This window comes from Delphinapterus leucas, unplaced genomic scaffold, assembly GCF_059928025.1.
Source record: "Delphinapterus leucas isolate spDelLeu-1000000601 "Yukka" unplaced genomic scaffold, BTC_Dleu_Yukka2 spDelLeu_asBTCV2_sq85, whole genome shotgun sequence".
NCBI lineage: Eukaryota > Metazoa > Chordata > Mammalia > Artiodactyla > Monodontidae > Delphinapterus > Delphinapterus leucas.
In genome coordinates, this window is record NW_028322294.1 from 76323 (window position 1) to 95430 (window position 19108).

Below are 19108 nucleotides of genomic sequence, written 5' to 3' on the forward strand. Positions count from 1 at the left end.
TAACTGCCTAAAGAATGTAGATAGAGGACTTGTTCCAGGAAGGGAGCTAACACCGTACATAAGTATAGGATGAGCTAGGTGTTTAGACAGGGAAGAGTCTATCAAAATTTATTTAAAATTCCTATGTCCCATTGTCTTTGTATGGCCCAGCAAACGCTTATTTACGGAACACTTGCTTATGAAATATTTGCTTTTCCATCTCCTTGTGAATTCCCTTCCTTCCCAAACCACTACCCCCAACATCTTTTGTCTTTAGCTCAAGATGGTATTTAAGGTATTTCAGTCATTTTGGTGAGTTACTCTGGAATTTTTCTGGGTCTCTCCAAAGTATGTATGTTATTAAGCTTTTGTTTGACTTTCTCCTGTTAAACTCTGTCACATCAATTTAAGTCTTAGACCTGCCAGAAGAATCCAGAAGGGTAAAAGAAAATTTCTTTCTCCCCAACATTACCTTTCTAGAAATTTTTGAAGGATTTTGAAGGGCAAGACTAACGGCAGGTCAAGCTGAAAGTAATCGGAGTTCCCTGTCTGTGTTTCTGTTACCGAACTCAGGTTCAGCTGCTCACTGCTTGAAAGCCAATACTCGGAAAGACAAGTGTTGGTTGGAAACAAAAGTTTGCTTTCTTCAGGAGGCTGGCAACCTGGAGAGAAGGCAGACTCATGTCCAAAAATCAACTCCATGAGCTGTTTGTAAATTTTGGAGACTAATCCCTTGTCAGATCATTTGCAAATATTTTCTCCCAATCTGTGGGTTGTCTTTTCATTTTGTTCATGGTCTCCTTTTGGCCATGCAAAAGCTTTTGAGTTTAATTAGGTCCCATTTGTTTATTTTTGCTTTTATTTCTATTATTCTGGGAAATGGATCAAAAAAGATATTGTTGCAAATCATGTCAGAGAGTGTTCTGCCTATGTTTTCCTCTAGGAGTTTTATAGTGTCCAATCTCACATTTAGGCCTTTAAACCATTTTGAGCTTATTTTTGTGTATGGTGTTAAAGAGTGATCTAATTTCATTTTTTTAGATGTAGCTGTCCAGTTTTCCCAAAACAATTTGTTGAAGAGACTTTCTTTCTACCACTGTGTAGTCTTGTCTCCTTTGTTGTAGATTAATTGACCATAGGTGCATGGCTTTATTTCTGGGCTTTCTATCCTGTTCCAGTGATCTATATTTCTATTTTTGTGCCAGCACCATACTGTTTTTATGACTATAGCTTTGTAGTATACTCTGAAGTCAGGGAGCCTGATTCCTCCAGCTCCATTTTTCTTAAGATTGCTTTAGCTCTTTGGAGTCTTTTGTGTCTCCATACAAATTTTAAGATATTTTTGTTCTAGTTCTATGAAAAATGCCATTGGTAAGAGGCTTAATATCATCAAAACAAACAACCCAATCAACAACTGGGCAGAAGACCTAAATAGACATTTCTCCAAAGAAGACATGCAGATGGCCAAGAGACACATGAAAAGATGTTCAACGTCACTAATTATTAGAGACGTGCAAATCAAAACTACAATGAGGTATCACCTTAACCAGTCAAAATGGCTATCATCAAAAAATTCACAAACAATAAATGCTGGAGAGTGTGTAGACAGAAGGGAACCCTCCTACACCGTTGGTGGGAATGTACATTGGTACAGCCACTATGGAGAACAGTATGGGGATTCCTTAAGAAACTAAAAATAGAGCTACCATATGACACTGCAATCCCGCTCCTGGGCATATACCTGGAGAAAAACATGGTCTGGAAGGATATATGCACCCCAGTGTTCATTGCAGCACTTTTTACAAATAGCCAAGACATGGAAGCAACCTAAATGTCCATCAACAGAGGAATGGATAAAGAAGATGAAGATGTGGTACATACATATAATGGACTATTACTCAGCCATTAAAAAGAATGAAATGCCATTTGCAGCTACATGGATGGACCTAGAGACTGTTATACTGACTGAAGTAAGTCAGAGAAAGAGAAATATTGTATGATATCCCTTATATGTGGAATCTAAAAAGAAATGATACTAAGGAATTTACTTACAAACAGAAACAGACTCACAGACTTAGAGAACAAACTTATGGTTACTGGGGGGATGGAGTGGGGGAAAGCATAGTTAGGGAGTTTGGGATCGACTGCTGTATTTAAAGTGGATAGCCAACAAGGACCTACTGTATAGCACAGGGAATTCTGCTCGATGTTATGTGGCAGCCTGGATGGGAGCCGAGTTTGGAGGAGAATGGATACATGTATATGTATGGCTGAGTCGCTTTGCTGTGCACCTGAAACTATCACAACTTTATTAATAGGCTGTACTCCAACATAAAATAAAAGGTTAAAAACAAACTAAAAAACAAAATCAACTCCAAAGATTCTGCTGAACCATGAATGTTTTTACAGGGAGAATCATTTGCGGAGGGGATCAGAGTCTTCCTTATCTTCCACTGTTTGCAGACTTTCTTTTGATTGGTTTGTGGTGAGGTAAGAGGGCAGTGCTCCAGGAATCTTGTGCTCAGACTGAAGTTATCATCCTCCACCTGGGCTGGGACCTTTGTTCCCACAGAAGAACTTAAAGATATTGTTATGTATATTCCTTGAAGAGGAACCAGGACCCTGCCCCATGACTGAACTATTGTTTCTTTACTGCTGCTACTTTGTTTCTGCATTCCTGCCCTTCCCTGATAAGCAACTATTTGAATATTCCTTTTGGAACTCAAGGAAGGTCAAGGAGGGTGAAGCCTTTTCTCTACAGACAAGAAAATGGGGGACCTGGAAAGGATTTGTACACAGGAGGGCCCCATATGGTCCTGCTCCATTTCATTTCTTCAACAACTTCAGAGCTTTTCTTTCTCTCTTTTAGAGTATTCACGGATTGGATAGGACTAAATTTTAGGAGACCACACACCTAGTGATTTATCTTTTGTTTGCAACATGTGTATTCCCAGCCCTGGTGAGGAAGAAAGTAAAGCCAGGTGTTTGTCAAATCGACTTGATTCACCTGATTGTTTTTTCCTACTTTTCCTAGGTGTTGACCATTCTTAAAGTTAGGTAGGTAATATAGTATAGGTAACCAGTAAGTAAAAGCTTTCCAGAAGCTAATTTTTCAATGTCAATTCAAATTCCTCTGTTGGAAGATTTAGGCAGTGATTGTATATCCCACATCTGCTATTATTTCTTCGCTTCCCTGTCTTTTATTTTCCACTTTGTACCTTTCTCCGCTAATGAATCATGTAAACAAAATGAAAGCAACATGAATTTGTTTTGTTCCAGTTTCCCAGGTTGGCCATTCATTTCAATTCAGTGAATGAGTAGGTCAAGTCAGTAAAAAACACCTAATTTTACTAAAAGACTGTCTTAGAAATCACCGTATAAAAACACTTCAGGGCTTCCCTGGTGGCGCAGTGGTTGAGAATCCGTCTGCTGATGCAGGGGACACGGGTTCGTGCCCGGTCTGGGAAGATACCACATGCCGCGGAGCGGCTAGGCCTGTGAGCCATGGCCGTTGAGCCTGCGCTCCGGAGCCTGTGCTCTGCAACAGGAGAGTCCACAACAGTGAGAGGCCCACATACCGAAAAAAACAAGCAAGAAAAACCACTTCAAAAAGAATAATGGATGCTTAATCCACTAGTTTGAGTGTCAGAGCTATTGGACCATAGTGTACAAGAAAGTTTATATTAGGGTATTTCTGTTACAGCATCACTGGAGAGAAAATATTTACATAAAGAAACACTTAAGTGAATATGGACTTATGCATTCTGTAATTCTGTTTAAAGGTGTTCAAATTCTTTGAATCCATATAAATTGGCATGTCTACTGTTTAAATTTTACTACCAGAACATGCAAAGCCCTTTACAAACTCCTGTTTTTTCCAAGCTGACCCCACCTTATACTTTATGAAATATTACTTATCTTTCAAGACATAGCTCAGGTATCACATCCTCCAGCACATCTTCTGCAAGCTAGAATGGATTGTCAATCTTTACATTTAATCTGTGACCCATTTGAATTCATCTCCCTTCTCTTATACTCTTTAAATGCTTTATAAATATGTCTTTTCCTACTATACAGCCTTTAAGGTATTGCCTCCTAACCTTTATCTAGTCATGGGTTTATTTGAGATAGCCATCCTTGAAGTGGATGCCGCTTTGAAGTGGATGCCTTAGCAATCAAAGCATAAGTCAGGCACTTGCATTACCCCAAAAAAACCCCCAAAACAACCTGCCAAGGCTTACACTACAACCATGCACTACTCCTTTAAAAACACGGAATGAGGGCTTCCCTGGTGGTGCACTGGTTGAGAGTCCGCCTGCCAATGCAGGGGATACGGGTTCGTGCCCCAGTACGGGAAGATCCCACATGCTGTGGAGCAGCTGGGCCCGTGAGCCATGGCCGCTGAGCCTGCGGATCCGGAGCCTGTGCTGCGCAACGGGAGAGGCCACAGCAGTGAGAGGCCCGCGTACCACAAAAAAAAAAAAAAAAACACTGAATGATAAAGAATCCCAGGGGCAACACACATTATTTCTCTAAATATTGGAAAAAGAAGTTTTGATTTCCAATAACTGACATTTCAAGAACACTATGGTCAGTACATAAGCAAGATGATCTGAAAAGTTAATATAGACTATTTGATTGCTTCAGTTTTACCTTTTATGTAAAAAGCTTTTTCAGGAAATGCAACAAACCGAGAGGAACTGGTAATCTACTCTTTATAGCCTGGCTAATACCTTCTTCATAATCTCAGTTTTAGAGTTCAGCAAGGCAGAGTAAATATCGCTATAAAATGGAAATCAGTATACATTTACTATTTTGCCACAAAATTATTTGAATTTGCCAACATTCAGCCATGATTTAGTGATGTATGCTTTGAACTTACTAGTTATTAAGCAGACTTATGAGAACAATGAGAATCTCATCCTTTTGAAGGTGAAAGAACCCAGAAGAAAAATTGTTCACATTCTAACAGTGAGAAACAGTCAGTTAATCTACAGAACCGTGTTTCCTTGAACCTGTAGAGAACTGATATTTCAAGGCAAACAAGTAAAATAAATTCCAGAGGGTGTTGAGTCTCCTCAAAGATAAGGCACATAAGCTTTTTCACTTTGGTAGATAATGAGCCTGCCTAAGGCTGGAGAAAGAAAACCAAGAAACTACTCCTGTCTCACCATGAGCCTTCAGTTAATAAGAAGAAACCATTATCTACTGTTGGCTCAGGTAGAAGAATGCAAGAGAATCAATCTCTGGTGCATGTGTGTTAGACCTGCTGAAAGCTGAGGGTAGGAAAGGAAAAGTGAGAAAAATGCTCTGGATCTCTAAAACTCCACAAAATGCAATATAAAGTGGAATTTTAAAATAGCAGTAATCTCAAAGCAATTGTAGCTCATGCCATCTCCCCCCAAATAAGAAGCTTAATTGACTATATTGACCTTGCACTTCACGAAAAAGTTCCATCAAAGGAGAGATGGGTGTGCACATTACCAAGTATAATATTTTTCTCAGCCTCTCTAATTTGATACACATTTTTGGCATTTATTCAAAAATTGAAACACTGAAAAAGAAAACAGCATCAAAACTGACTTATTAAGACATAAAGCCATTAATAGCTCTAGAGCCATAGAAGAAAAAGATTTTGGAAGTGACAAGAAAATTAAAATAACTCTGAACTATGTTAAAGTGCCAAGTGGGAATGATAGGAGAAAAAAGAGATGAGGAATTTTAAGACAAATGGAAATTGTAGATAAAGAATAAAATGAAAACACAATTTTTTAAAAGCACTATTTCAGAGGTGAATTCCTACCATGGACTACTTTGGATACCTCAGAGAAAATCTGTATACTTGAAAACAGGACAACAGAAATTACAAAAACAAACACAAAGCAAAAGAGAGGGAAAAGACAAAAAAATCAATAAAGAGCATCCAAGAGCTGTGGAACAATATCAAATAATCTAACATATAGTTGAAGTCCAGGAAGATGATGGTTAGGAATCCAAGCTGACTAAGACAGTTTGCAAATATTTATTTTTGTAGAAACTACCCAACTATCTTCAAAATTGGCTGTGCCATTTTGCATTTCCACTAGCAGTGAATGAGAGAGAATTCCTGGTGCTCCAAATCCTTGCCAGCATTTGATGTCAGTGTTCTGGATTTGGGCCATCTAATAGGTGTGTAGTGGTATCTCATTGTTTTAATTTGCATTTCTGTAATAACGTATGATGTGGAGTATCTTTCAATGTGCTTATTTTCCATCTGTATATCTTCTTTGGTGAGGTGCCTGTTAAAGTATTGGGCCCATTTTTAAATGCGATAGTTTGTTTTCCTATCGTTGGTTTTAAGAGTTCTTTGTATATTTGGAATAAGAGTCCATAAGATGTGCTGCACATATTTTTGCCCAGTCTGTGGCTTGTCTTGACATTTTCTTTACATTGTATTTTATAGAACAGAAGCTTTTAATCATAATGAAGTTTAGTTTATCCTTTCTTTCATAGATTGTACTTCTGGTGTCATATCTAAAAAGTCATCTCCATACCCAAGGTTCTCTAGATTTTCTAAGTTACCTTCAGGAGTTTTATAGTTGTGCATTTTACTTTGAGGTCCATGACCCATTTTGAGTTAATTTTTGGGACAGTCTTAAGTTCTGTATCTAGATCCATTTTTTGGATGTCGATGTCATGTTGTTTCAGCACCATTGTTGGAAAATTCTTTGAACCATTGTGTTGCCTTTTTTTCCTTTGTCAAAGATAAGTTAACTATATTAATAGGGGTTTATTTCTGGGCTCTCTATTTTGTTCAGTTGATCTGTTTGTATATTCTTTTGCCAACACCACACTTGTCTTGGTGAGTCTTGAAGATGGGTACTATTGGCCTTCTAACTTTGTTGTTTTCCTTAGTCTATTCTGGGTCTCTTGCTTTTCCATATAAACTTTAGTATCAATTTATGAATATTAACAAAATAACTTGATGGCATTTTGATTGAGATATATTGAAGCTATAGGTCAACTTCAGAAGAACTGACATCTTGGCAGTATTGAGTCATTGTATTCATAAACATAGAGTATCTCTCCATTTATTTAGTTCTTTTCATTTATTTCAGTAGTTTTGCAGTTTTCCTCAAATAGATCTTGTATCTATATTGTTAGATTTTTATATAAGTATTTCATTTGAGAGGGCTGCTAATACAACTGGTATCATGTTTTTAACTTCAAACTCCATTGTTTATGTCTCATATATAGGTAGGTCATTGAGTTTTGTAAATTAACCTTGTGTCTTGCAACCTTGCTATAATTGCTTATTAGTTCCAGAAGTTGTTTGTTGATTCTTTCAAATTTTCTACATAGATAATCAAGTCATTTGTGAACAAAGACAACTTCATTTCGTCCCAATATGTATAACTTTTATTTCCTTTTCTTGTCTTTCTGCATTAGCTAGTTATTCCAGTATGATGTTGAAGGACAGTAATGAGAGGGGATATCCTTGTCTTGTTCCTGATATTAGTGGGAAAGCTTGAAATTTTTCATCACTAAGTAGGATTTTAGCTGTAAGTTTTGGCAGATGTTTTGTCAAGTTAAGGATGTTTACTAAGAGTTTTTATGAATGAGTGTTGGATTTTCTCAAATTCTGTTTCTCCATCTGTTGATATGATCATGTGATTTTTCTTCTTTAGTGTGTTGATATGAGGGATTACATTAATTCATTTTCAAACATTAAACCAGTCTTGCATACCTGGAATAAACCCCACTTGTTGTAGTGTATAATTCTTTTTACATATTGTTGGATTTAATTTGCTAAAATTTTGTTGAGGATTTTTTGCATCTGTGTTAATTTCATTATCATATCTTTGTCTAGTTTAGGTATTAGTGTAATGCTGACCTCATCAAATGAGTCAGTATTTTTTCTGCTTCTATCTTTTTAAAGAGGTAAGAGAACTGGTATCATTTCTTCCTTAAGTGTTTGGTGGAATTCATCAGTGAATCCATCTGGACCTGGTGCTTTCTGTTTTGGAAGTTTATTAATTATTGACTCAATTTCTTTAATGTTATAGGCCTATTCATATTGTCTAATTTTATGTGAGTTTGTCAGATTATCTTTCAAGAAATTAATCCACTTTATCAAGGTTATTAAATTTTTTCACTGAATTGTTCATAATATTACTTTATTATCCTTTAATGTCCATGGAATCTGTAGTGATGTCCCCTTTCATTTCTGATATTAATAAGTTGTGTCCTCTCCCTTTTTTTCTTAGTTACTTGGCTGGAGGCTTATTGATTTTCTTCATCTTTTCAGAGAACCAGCTTTTGGTTTCATTGATCTTTCTCAACTGGTTTCCTGTTTTTAATTTTATTCATTTCTGCTCTAATTTTATTAATTCTTCTGCTTACTTTGGAGTTAATTGCTCTTCATTTTTCAGTTGCCTTAGGTAGAAGCTTAGATTATTAATTTCATTTCTTTCTTCTTCTCCAATATGTGTATTCAATGCTTTAAATTCCCAATTAAGTACTGACTTTGCCACATCTCATGTTTCTTTGATTTTTAACAAATGATTTGTCATTCTTCGTGACATAATTCTAAATTCTAAATTTTTTTTTCAGTTTATATACTTGAAAATAAATTTGTTTTTCAGAAATAGCCATTCCTTTTTCTCAGTTATGTTGGGTTTTTTTTTTTTTGCGGTACGTGGGCCTCTCACTGTTGTCGCCTCTCCCGTTGCGGAGCACAGGCTCCGGACGCTCAGGCTTAGCGACCATGGCTCACGGGCCTAGCCATTCCGTGGCATGTGGGATCTCCCTGGACTGGGGCACGAACCTGTGTCCCCTGCATCGGCAGGCAGACTCTCAACCACTGCGCCACCAGGGAAGCCCTCAGTTATGTTTTTATTTGAAATTTGGAAATACATTTTTTTTTTAATTTCTGGGTGTTTGCTTTTGTTTTTGCTCTAATTGTATTTTCTTGATAATTCTTTATTTCATTTTTCTCTCTTTAATTATTTCATTTTGGCCTTTCTCCATTAGGTTACAATAGATAAGATTTTTCTCTACTTACTCAGGATGACATGGTTCCTTAATACTTGTAGAACTCAATTTGTTGACATTATGGAGCAATAGCCAAGCAGCAGGAGTAAGAGGAATAGAAGCTTCTGCTCTTATAGGCTGGGAAAAAATTAACCAGTGTATTGTATTCCTCCAGCATGTTCTCTTTTCTCAGGTTCATCCAGATGCAAAAGACAGTTCATTCAAAACTTAAACGTTTGTGAAGAATTTACATTACCAATGCAAGTTTTGGTTTATCCATGTTAGGCAGATTGAGTGCTTTCCCTTTCCCCACCCCCAACAAATCCTGTACACTTGATTAGAAAAAGGTTTCTTAAACCACCATGCATTCTATTACCTATCATGTCACCAAAATTTTGGTCCTGTGTCAGCTTTCTTACCCTTGAGTTCCTGGATATGTTGATTCTTGATGCCTTAGAAAGCCCACTCAATTTTCTGCCACTGTCCCCTTATTTATGGTATTACATCCATAAAGGTAATTGGCAGAAAAACGGTGTCTTGACTGCACATTTAATCTCTTTTTCCAGAATGTGTTTTAAAAAATAAGTCCATTTGGTGTATTAGCTTATCTGCTGTCTTAATAATTTTTCACAAACTTAGTGTCTTAAAAAACACGAATTTATTATCTTACTGTTCCATAGGTAATAAGTCTGATATGAGTCTCACTGGGCTATAAACAAGGTGTCTGCGGGGCTGCATTCCTTCCTAGAGTTTCTGGGGACAAATCTGTTTCCCTGTCTTTTCTAGCTCCTAGAACCCCCTTCTTCCATTTCTGAAACCAGAAATATTGCATCATTCTCTGCCTTTCTTCCATAGTCACTCTTCTGTTTCCCTCTTCCACTTTTAAACAACCTTGTAATTATATTATGTTTATCTGAATAATCTGCAAAAATCTCCCTATTTCAAGGTCAATTGATTATCGACCTTAATTTCATTTGAAGCCTGAATTATTTTGTAATGTAGCCTAAAGTATTCACAATTATAAGATTTAATATATAGGCCGTTTCAGGAAGCCATTATTTTCACTATCACATTTTAATTTTAAAATATATTTAATTTGTACACACACACATATATGTATATGACTTATATAATCATAACTTTGTGTTACATAATTATAGTGAATTTAAATTGGTTAAAAAGATAGATTTAAAAATTGAGAATGTAACAATCTATAAATTGATAACTAGTCAGTATTAATTTATGGGTTGGAAAATCATATTGTTATAAAAATATAACCAATAAAAAGAGTTCAAAAGCCTTTCTCTAATATCATAAAATTTCTCTATAGTTGAAATTAATCACTCATAATTTTAGTTTTGTATTTCTTTTCTGTTTTCAAATACAGTAAATTGATAAAATAATATTAAATAGAAATTATTGATAGTCAACTTAGCCTTAATGTAAATATAAGGTAATAGTTCATGGTATTTTAAATTTTCTAGGCATGTATTGCTAAAAGGCTTTCTTTACTCAAAGCTGATAATTTATAAAATAAAACACTGTGTACTCATTTTTATTGCTCGACACTTCCTAATTTATGGTAAGTGATAAGTCACAAGCCATGTTAAAACATAGCATCAACATTGAAGTCTATAACAAGATGACAAAGATATAAAGATAACATTATTTGGCATTGATGTTGTGCTTTCAGCATTTGTTTAGAAAATGTAATCTAAAAGCCCATTAATTACATTGTTAACAAAAGAGCAGGCTTAAAAAAAAAGTTTTTTTTAGGAGTAGCAAATGCAGATAATATATTGGAGAAAAGAATAGCATATATTGAAGAATAATTATGTTATCTTCATTAGCTCTTTGGAGTTACACTAATTATATCGACTAATTTTGTTGACTTTAAAAAAATAGACACATCAGTACTAATTAGATATTTTAAAGAATCCTAAGCCTAAAGGAGGTAAAGGCTATTACCTCCTCTACATTGCTATTTTCCTAAACACTTGACTTTCCTATGTTAACACTATATGATCACATGGAGAATTATAAGTTTGGTGAATAAAAAGGAAAATTCAATGTAACACCTCTCATATTATTTCAAAATATAAATCACAGTTTCAGGTTATTTATAGCTCTCATTTGATCTATAGGATTTGACATCATTTTGGCAGTAAGGAACTAAACTTCTCTCCCATCATGAATGGCCCTTCCAGGGAATTTCTGTGAACATCATTTTATGTCAGATGTACTAAAGTTATAAATGGGCATCCTGAAAGAAAGTGGCAGAGAGTAAATGTAATTATGTACCATAAAATATGAGAGAATAGACAGGAAATTTTTTATTACTCATCCAAATATTTATATATAATGTGGAATTATTATTTGAAAGTTTAACTTAAGCAAATGTTAGTTTGTAAATAATAATAAGGAATCATTTAACTAATGGGGTATATTTTATATTGTGTTATTATTTATTGACCTAAAATTTGATTAGGGAAAATGGTTCTAAAAAATAAATCTGGATTGCATGCAGAGGTACATTTTTAGTTGACTGTTATTATTTGGTATGTTGGAAGTTGAAGTAGCCATGAATGTTGTAGAATGTAATAATATATATATATATTTATAATAATATAATAATGTATGTAATAATATTACATGTATATAATAATATATATATAATTGACATATACATGTTCCTGGTGTACAACATAATGATTCAATATTTGATATATTGTGTGAAGGATTATCACAATAAGTCTAGTTTATATCCATCACCATACATAGTTACAAAAGTCTTTTTCTTGAGATGAGGACATTTAAGATTTACAGTTAAGTCCCCTACATATGAACCTTCAAGTTGCGAACCTTCAAAGATGCAGACGTGTGTTCACATGTCCAATCATGTGAGTTCTATTTGTGGAGGCACCGTTAGTTTTTGAGGCACAGGACCTAAATGTAGAATGGTACACGAAGGCTGAAGCCACTGTTTGGAATGTAATACAGTGCTACCGTGTCATCTATGATGGGAAAAAAAGAGCCTAGTATTCAGACATCACTGGATTGTTTTTTCAAGAGGGTAGATAGAATTGAATCCAGCAAGGAACCAGAACCTGTGCCATCAACGTCAGGCGTGAGTGAAATTGCAGCTTGCCCTCTGTCTCCTATTGCTGACGATCCTTCAGCTCTACCATCTCCCACCTCCTCTCCTTCCTCCAGTCAGTAACTCTTCTTGCCTGTTCACTCAATGCCAGCCCCTGTATGCCAGCTGTTGTACTGTACTACTGTACTTTCCAAGGTACTGTACTGTAAGATTAAAAGTGTTTATATTTTGTGTTTGTTTTTTATGTATTATTTGTGTGAAAAGTATTATAAACCTATTACGGTACAGTACTGTATAGCCGATTGTGTTGTGTACCTAGGCTAACTTGGTGGACTTATGAACAAAATGGACTTATGAATGTGCTCTCGGAATGGAACTTGTTCGTATGTAGGGGACTTACTGTATGCTCTTAGCAATTTTCCAATATGCAATACAGTATTATTAACTATAGTCACCATGCTGTACATCCCCATGACTTATTTATTTTATAACTGGAAGTTTGTACCTTTGATCCCCTTCACTCATTTCACATATCTCCCACCCACTGTCTCTGGCAACCGCCAATCTGTTCTCTGTATCTATGAGCTTGTTTTAGTTGTTGTTTATTCATTCATTCGTTTTAAATTCCAGATATAACTGAGGTCACTTGGCATTGGTCTTTCTCTGTCATTTAGCATAATACCCTCAAAGACCATGTGTGTTATTGCAGATGGCAAGATTTCATTCTTTTTAATGGCTGAGTAGTATCTCGTGTGTGTGTGTGTGTGTGTGTGTATATATGTATGTATGTATACCACTTCTTCTTTAACCATTCATCCATTGATGGACATCTAGGTTGTTTCCATACCTTGGCTATTGTAAATAATGCTGCAATGAATACTGGGCTTGTATATCTTTCTGAGTTAATGTTTTCATTTTCACTGGATAGATACCCAGAAGTAGAATTGCTGACTCTATTTTCAGTTTTTCAAGGAACTGTTTTCCATATTGGCTGTACCAATTTATATTCCCACCAACAGTGCATGAGGGTTCCCTTTTTCCACATCCTGGCCAACACTTATTTCTTGTCATTTTGATAATAGCCATTCTAACAGGTGTGAGGTGACATCTCATAGTTTTGATTTGCATTTCCATGAAGATTAATATTTTGAGCATCTTTTCTTGTATATATTGGCACATCTGTGTTTCATCTTTGAAAAGTCTGTTTAGATCTGCCCAGTTTTTAAACAAATTGTTTGGGATTATTTCTATTGAGTTGTATGAGTTGTTTATATATTGTAGATATTAGCCCCTTACCAGATATAGGATTAGCAAATATTTTCTTCCTTTTAGTAGGTTGGCTTTTCATTTTGTTCATGGTTCCCTTTGCCTTGCAAAAGATTTTTAGTATGATATAGTCCATTTGTTTGTTTTTCCTTTTGGTTGTCAGATTGAAAAACCTTTACCAAGGCTTATGTCAAGTAGCTTACCATCTATGTTTTCTTCTACAAGTTCTATGGTTTCAGGTCTTACATTCAAATCTTTAATCCATTTTGAGTTAATCTCCATGTATAGTGTAAAGTAGTGGTCAAGTTTCATTCTTTTTCATGTTGTTTATCAATTTTCTCAACACCATTTATTGAAGAGATTGTCCTTTGCACATTGTATAATCTTGGCTCCTTTGTCATAAATTAATTGATCACATATGCATGGGTTTATTTCTGGGCTGTCCATTCTGTTCCATCTATCTATGTGTCTGTTTTTATGCCAATACCATACTGTTTTAATTACTATAGCTTTGTAATATAGTTTGAAATCAGGGAGCAAGATGCCTTCATCTTTGTGCCTCTTTCTCCAGATTTCTTTATCTCTTTGAGGTCTTTTGTGGTTTCTTACAAGTTTTAGGAATATATGTTCTGTTTCTCTGAAAAATGCCATTTGAGTTTTGATAGAAATTGCATTGAATCTGTAGATTGCTTTGGAGTACACATATTTTATCAATATTGATTCTTTCAATCCAAGAGCACAGAATATCTTTCCATTTATTTGTATCTTTTTCAATTTATTTCATTAAGGACTTGTTTTCAATATGCAAGTCTATTATCTCCTTGGTTAAATTTATTCCTAGGTATTTCATTCTTTTTGATGCAGCTGTAAATGGGATCATTTTCTTCATTTCTCTTTGATAGTTTGTTTTTAGTGTATAAAAATACAACAGATTTTTGGATATTGATTTTGTTCCCTGTGGCGTTAGTGAATTTGTTTATTCGAATAGTTTTTTTTGGTGAAGTCTTTATTATTTTGCTGTATATAAAATTATATTGTCTGCAGATAGTGACAGTATTACTCCCTTCTTTCTGATTTGGATGACTTTTATTTCTTTTTCTTGTCTAATTGCTCTGTCTTAGGACTTCTGATACTAAGTTGAATAAAAGTGGCAAGAGTGGACATTTTTGTTGGTTTCTGATCTTAGAGGAAAAGCATTCAGCATTTCTTTGTTGAGTATGATGTTAGCTGTGTACTTGGCATATATTGCCTTTATTATTGTTGAGTTATGTTTCTTCTATACCCACTTTGTTTAGAGGTTTTTTATCATAAATGAATGTCAAAGGCTTTTTCTTCATCTATTGAGATGATCATATGATTTTTACCTTTCATTTTGTTAATGTGGACTATCATCTTGATTTGTGGCTGTTGAACCATCCTTGTATCCCTGGAATAAATCCCACTTGATTTTGGTGTATGATCTTTTTAATGTATTGTTTTGGTTGCTAATATTTTTATTGAGGATTTTTACATCTATATTCATCAGCAGTATTTTCCTATAATCTTTTTTGTGTGTGGTGTCCTTGTCAAGTTTTGGTATCATGGTAATGCTGGACCCATAAAATGAGTTTGGGAGCATTCCCACTACAATTTTTTGGGATTGTTTGTGAGGGATAGGTATTAACTCTTCTTTGAATGTTTGGTAGAATTCACCTGTGAAACTGTTTGATCCTGAACTTTGTTTGATGGGGGTCTTTTTCTTACTGATTCAATCTCCTTACTAGTAACTGGTCTATTTAGATTTTCTGTTTCTTCAAAATTCAGTCTTGGAAGATTGTATGTTTTGGGAATTTATCTATTTCTTCTGCATTGTCCAATCTGTTGGTGTGTAATTATTCATATTAGTCTCCTATGAGTCTTTGAATGTTTTGGTTTTCAGTTATAATTTTTCCTTTTTCATTTCTAATTTTATCCTCTTTTTTTGTTTGTTTTAGTGAGTCTAGTTAAAGGTTTGTCAGTTTTATCTTTCAGAGAATCAGCTCTTAATTTTAAAATTTTTTTCTACTCTTTAAGACTCTATTTCATTTATTTTCTCTTTTTATTATCTTCTTACCTTTATTATTTCCTTTCTTCTACTAACTCTGGCTTCATTTTTTCTTCCTTTTCTAGTTTCTTGGGTTGTAATGTTCAATTGTTTTTTTGAGACTTTTCTGGTCATTTGAGGTAGTCTGTATCACTATGACTGTCCCTCTTAGAATTGCTTTTGCTGCATCACATAGATTTTGGTATATTGTATTTTCATTTTTATTTCTCTCAAGTTATAGTTTGACTTCTCTTTGATTTCTTTGACTCATTGCTTTTTCAGTAGCATGTTGTTTAACCACATATTTATTATTTTTTTCAAGTTTTTTTCTTGTTAATGATTTCTAGTTTATTACCTTTATGGATGGAAAAATGCTTGATATGATTTCAGTCATTTTAAATTTGCTGAGACTTTTTTTGTGGTCTAACATGTGATCTATCCTAAAGAATGTTCCATGTGTACGTGAAAAGAATGTGTATTCTGCTTTGGGATGGAATATTCTGTATATATCTATTAAGTCTCTCTAGTCTAATTTGTCATTTAAGGCCTGTGTTTCCTTGTTGACTTTTCAGTCTGGGTGTCCTATTTGCAGTCTGGGTGTCCTAAGATTTGCTGTCAATTTCTCCCTTTGTCTGTTAATATTAGCTTTATATATATGTACATCAATACTGGGTGCATGAAAATTTACAAATGTTATATTTCTCGTTGGATTGACCCCTTTATTATTATGTAATGCAAATCTTTGTTTTTAATGACAGTCTTTGTTTTAAAGTGAATTTTGTCTCTGATATAAATACAGCTATCCCAGATTTCTTTTAGTTTCAATTTGCATGAAACATCTTTTTCCATCTTTTCACTTTAAGTCTGTGTGTCCTTATATCTGAAGTAAGTCCCTTGTAGGCAGCTACAGATGGCTCTTTTTAAAATTCATTTAGCCACTGTATCTTTTGATTCAAGAATTATTCCATTTTTATTTAAAGTAGTTATTGTTAGTTATGTACTTATTGCCATTTTGTTAATTATTTTCTGGCTGTTTCATAATTCTTGTTTCTTTCTTCTCTTGCTCTCTTCCTTTTTGTTTGATGCCTTTTTTTAGTGTTGTGCTTAGATTTCTTTCTCATTATCTTTTTTGTTTCTACTATAGGTTTTTGCTTTGTGGATACCCTAAGGCTCACATAACAGCTTTCATTTAACAATCTATTTTAAATTGATAGCAAGTTAAGTATGAACACATTCTAAAACTTTACATTTTTACTCCCTATCCCTGTGTTTTATGTTTTTGATGTCATTTTTATATCTTTGTATTTTGTGTATCCCTTAACTAATTATTTAGTTACAGTTTTTTTTTACTTTTGTCTTTGAACCTTCCTACTAGCTTTATAGTTAATCCACTATCTTTACTATAAATTTACCTTTACCAGTGAGATTTTTACTTTTCTTGTTGTTGTTACTAATTAGTGCTCTTTTTTTCCAGCTTAAAGAAGTCACTTTAACATTTCTTATTAAAGTCTTGTTTAGTGGTGATGAACTCCTTTAGCCTTTCCTTTATGGAAAACTCTTTTCTCTCCAATTCTGAATAAGAAGTTTGCTGAGTAGAATATTCTTGGTTGGAAGGTTTTTCTTTCAGCATTTTGAATATATTGCGCCACTTCCTCTGATATACAAAGTTCTGCTGAAAAAATCTGCTCATAGGCTTATGGGAGTTTCCTTGTACATAACAAGAAGTTTTTCTCCTGTTGTTTTTAATATTCTCTCTTGTCTTTATCTTTTGACACTTTAATTATAATATGTCTTGGCTTGTGTCTCTTTGGGTTTATCTTATTTGGAACTTTCCGGTTCCTGGATATGAATGTTTGTCTTCTTTCCCCAGTTAGGGTAGTTTTCAGTCATTATATCCCCAAATAATATTTCTACTACTTTCCCTCTCTCTTCTCCTTCTGGGAGCCCTATGATGTGAATGGTAGTCTGTTTTAAGTGGTGCAATATGTCCTTTGAGCTATCTTTACTTTTTTAAAAAAACTCTTTTCTCTTTTTCTGCTCTGACAGGGTGAGTTCTACTGCCTTGTCTTGAGATGACTGGTGCTTTCTCCAGTTTCATCTAGTCTGCTCTTGAACCCTTTTAGTGTGTTTTTCAGTTTAGTTATTACATTTTTCAGCTCTGTGACTTCTGTTTGATACTTTCTTATATTTTCCATCTCTTTGTTCATGTTCTTACTATGTTCATCTATTCTATCCATTCAGTGAGCATCTTTATGTCTATAACTTTGAATTCTTTATCAGATGAATTACTTATCTCTGTTTCATTAAGGTTTTTTTCTAGAGTTTTATCTGGTTCTTTCATCTGGAACATATTGCTTTGTTTCTTCATTTTGCTTTACTTTCTGTGTTTGTTTCTGTGTATTAGGTGGAAGAGCTACCTTTCCCAGACTTGAAGGAGTGGCTTTGTGTAGGAGATGAAACTTGTCATTCAACCTTGTTCTTAGTCTTGGCTGTCTCTGAAATCTATGTGATTGTCCAAGCTTCCTGATTTATTCTTCATAGATTCCAGTAGTTAAGGATGTGCAACACCTGTCAGTGTTCAAAAAAAATTTTTTTTTTAGTCTGTACTTAATTTCAGTCTGTTTGGGAGCCAGTTTCTCAGGCAGCAGCTTCTAAATTATGCAAATATATACAGTCCTCTGGGACCTCAATTTTAAACCCTGCTGACCTCCAGACCAGTTGATCCAGAAGTGTTTCCTTGACAGTGGTTGCAAAAATCAGGGTTTTAGACAAGTGTAAAAGCTCGTTTCTGGGAGGTACCAGTGAGCTGTAGCAAGGCCAAGGGAGAGTGCGAAGATCATGTTCCCTGGGCTATGTTTCCTGAGACCTCTTCTGTAGCCTCTAGATGTGTGGTAAACCTGAAGCCTGCCCCTCAGGTTGAAGCTCCAGGACAAGTAAATAAATTCCTTTTTCATAGGAAGACTGGGATTATGTCTCATTTAGCTTTCTGTGGTATGCCCTGTGGGGTGGTAGCCTGCCAAGAACTCTCTCTCCAATTGTTTCAGTCCTGTAGGGCTCAGAAACACTAACTCTGCTGGCTACTAGTGCCAGATGCTCAAGGGACATTCCCTGTGTGGACTGTGTGTGCCTGCCAGCTTTAGCAGTGACACAGGAGAATGTGGAGGTACAGCCTGCCTGCTGGTTTTGGCAAGGCTGCAAAAGAGTATGGGGGGAGGGCATGCCCCCTGGCTTAACAGGGCTGCAGGAGAGTATGGAGGCAGGGTGTGCCTGCTGCTGTTAACAAGGTAGAAGGAGAGTGCAAAACTGGTACCCACCACCACCTCCATCCCTAGAGAGAACCCCAACAGGCCCTTGCCCCTTCAGCACACACTTTAAGATTAGCAAATGAATCTCCTTTGCATATAGTCTAGGTGCTTTTCAAATTGTTGTTTTTGTGCTGGGTCCTGGGGTGAGTAAGCCTTCACACAAGCCCTTTAAGAGAGCAGGATCTCAATTCCATATAGCTCTTTGGGTCTCCTGGACATAAGCCCCACTGGTTTTCAAAGCCAGACAATTTGGGGGCTTATCTTTCCAGTGCAGGTCCCAAGGTTTGGAGTGCCTGACATGGGGAAAAAATCCCTCACTCCTCAGGGAAAAGCTCTTTACTTGTGAGATTCCTCCTGATTGTAGGTCACTGTGCTGGGGGTGAGGTT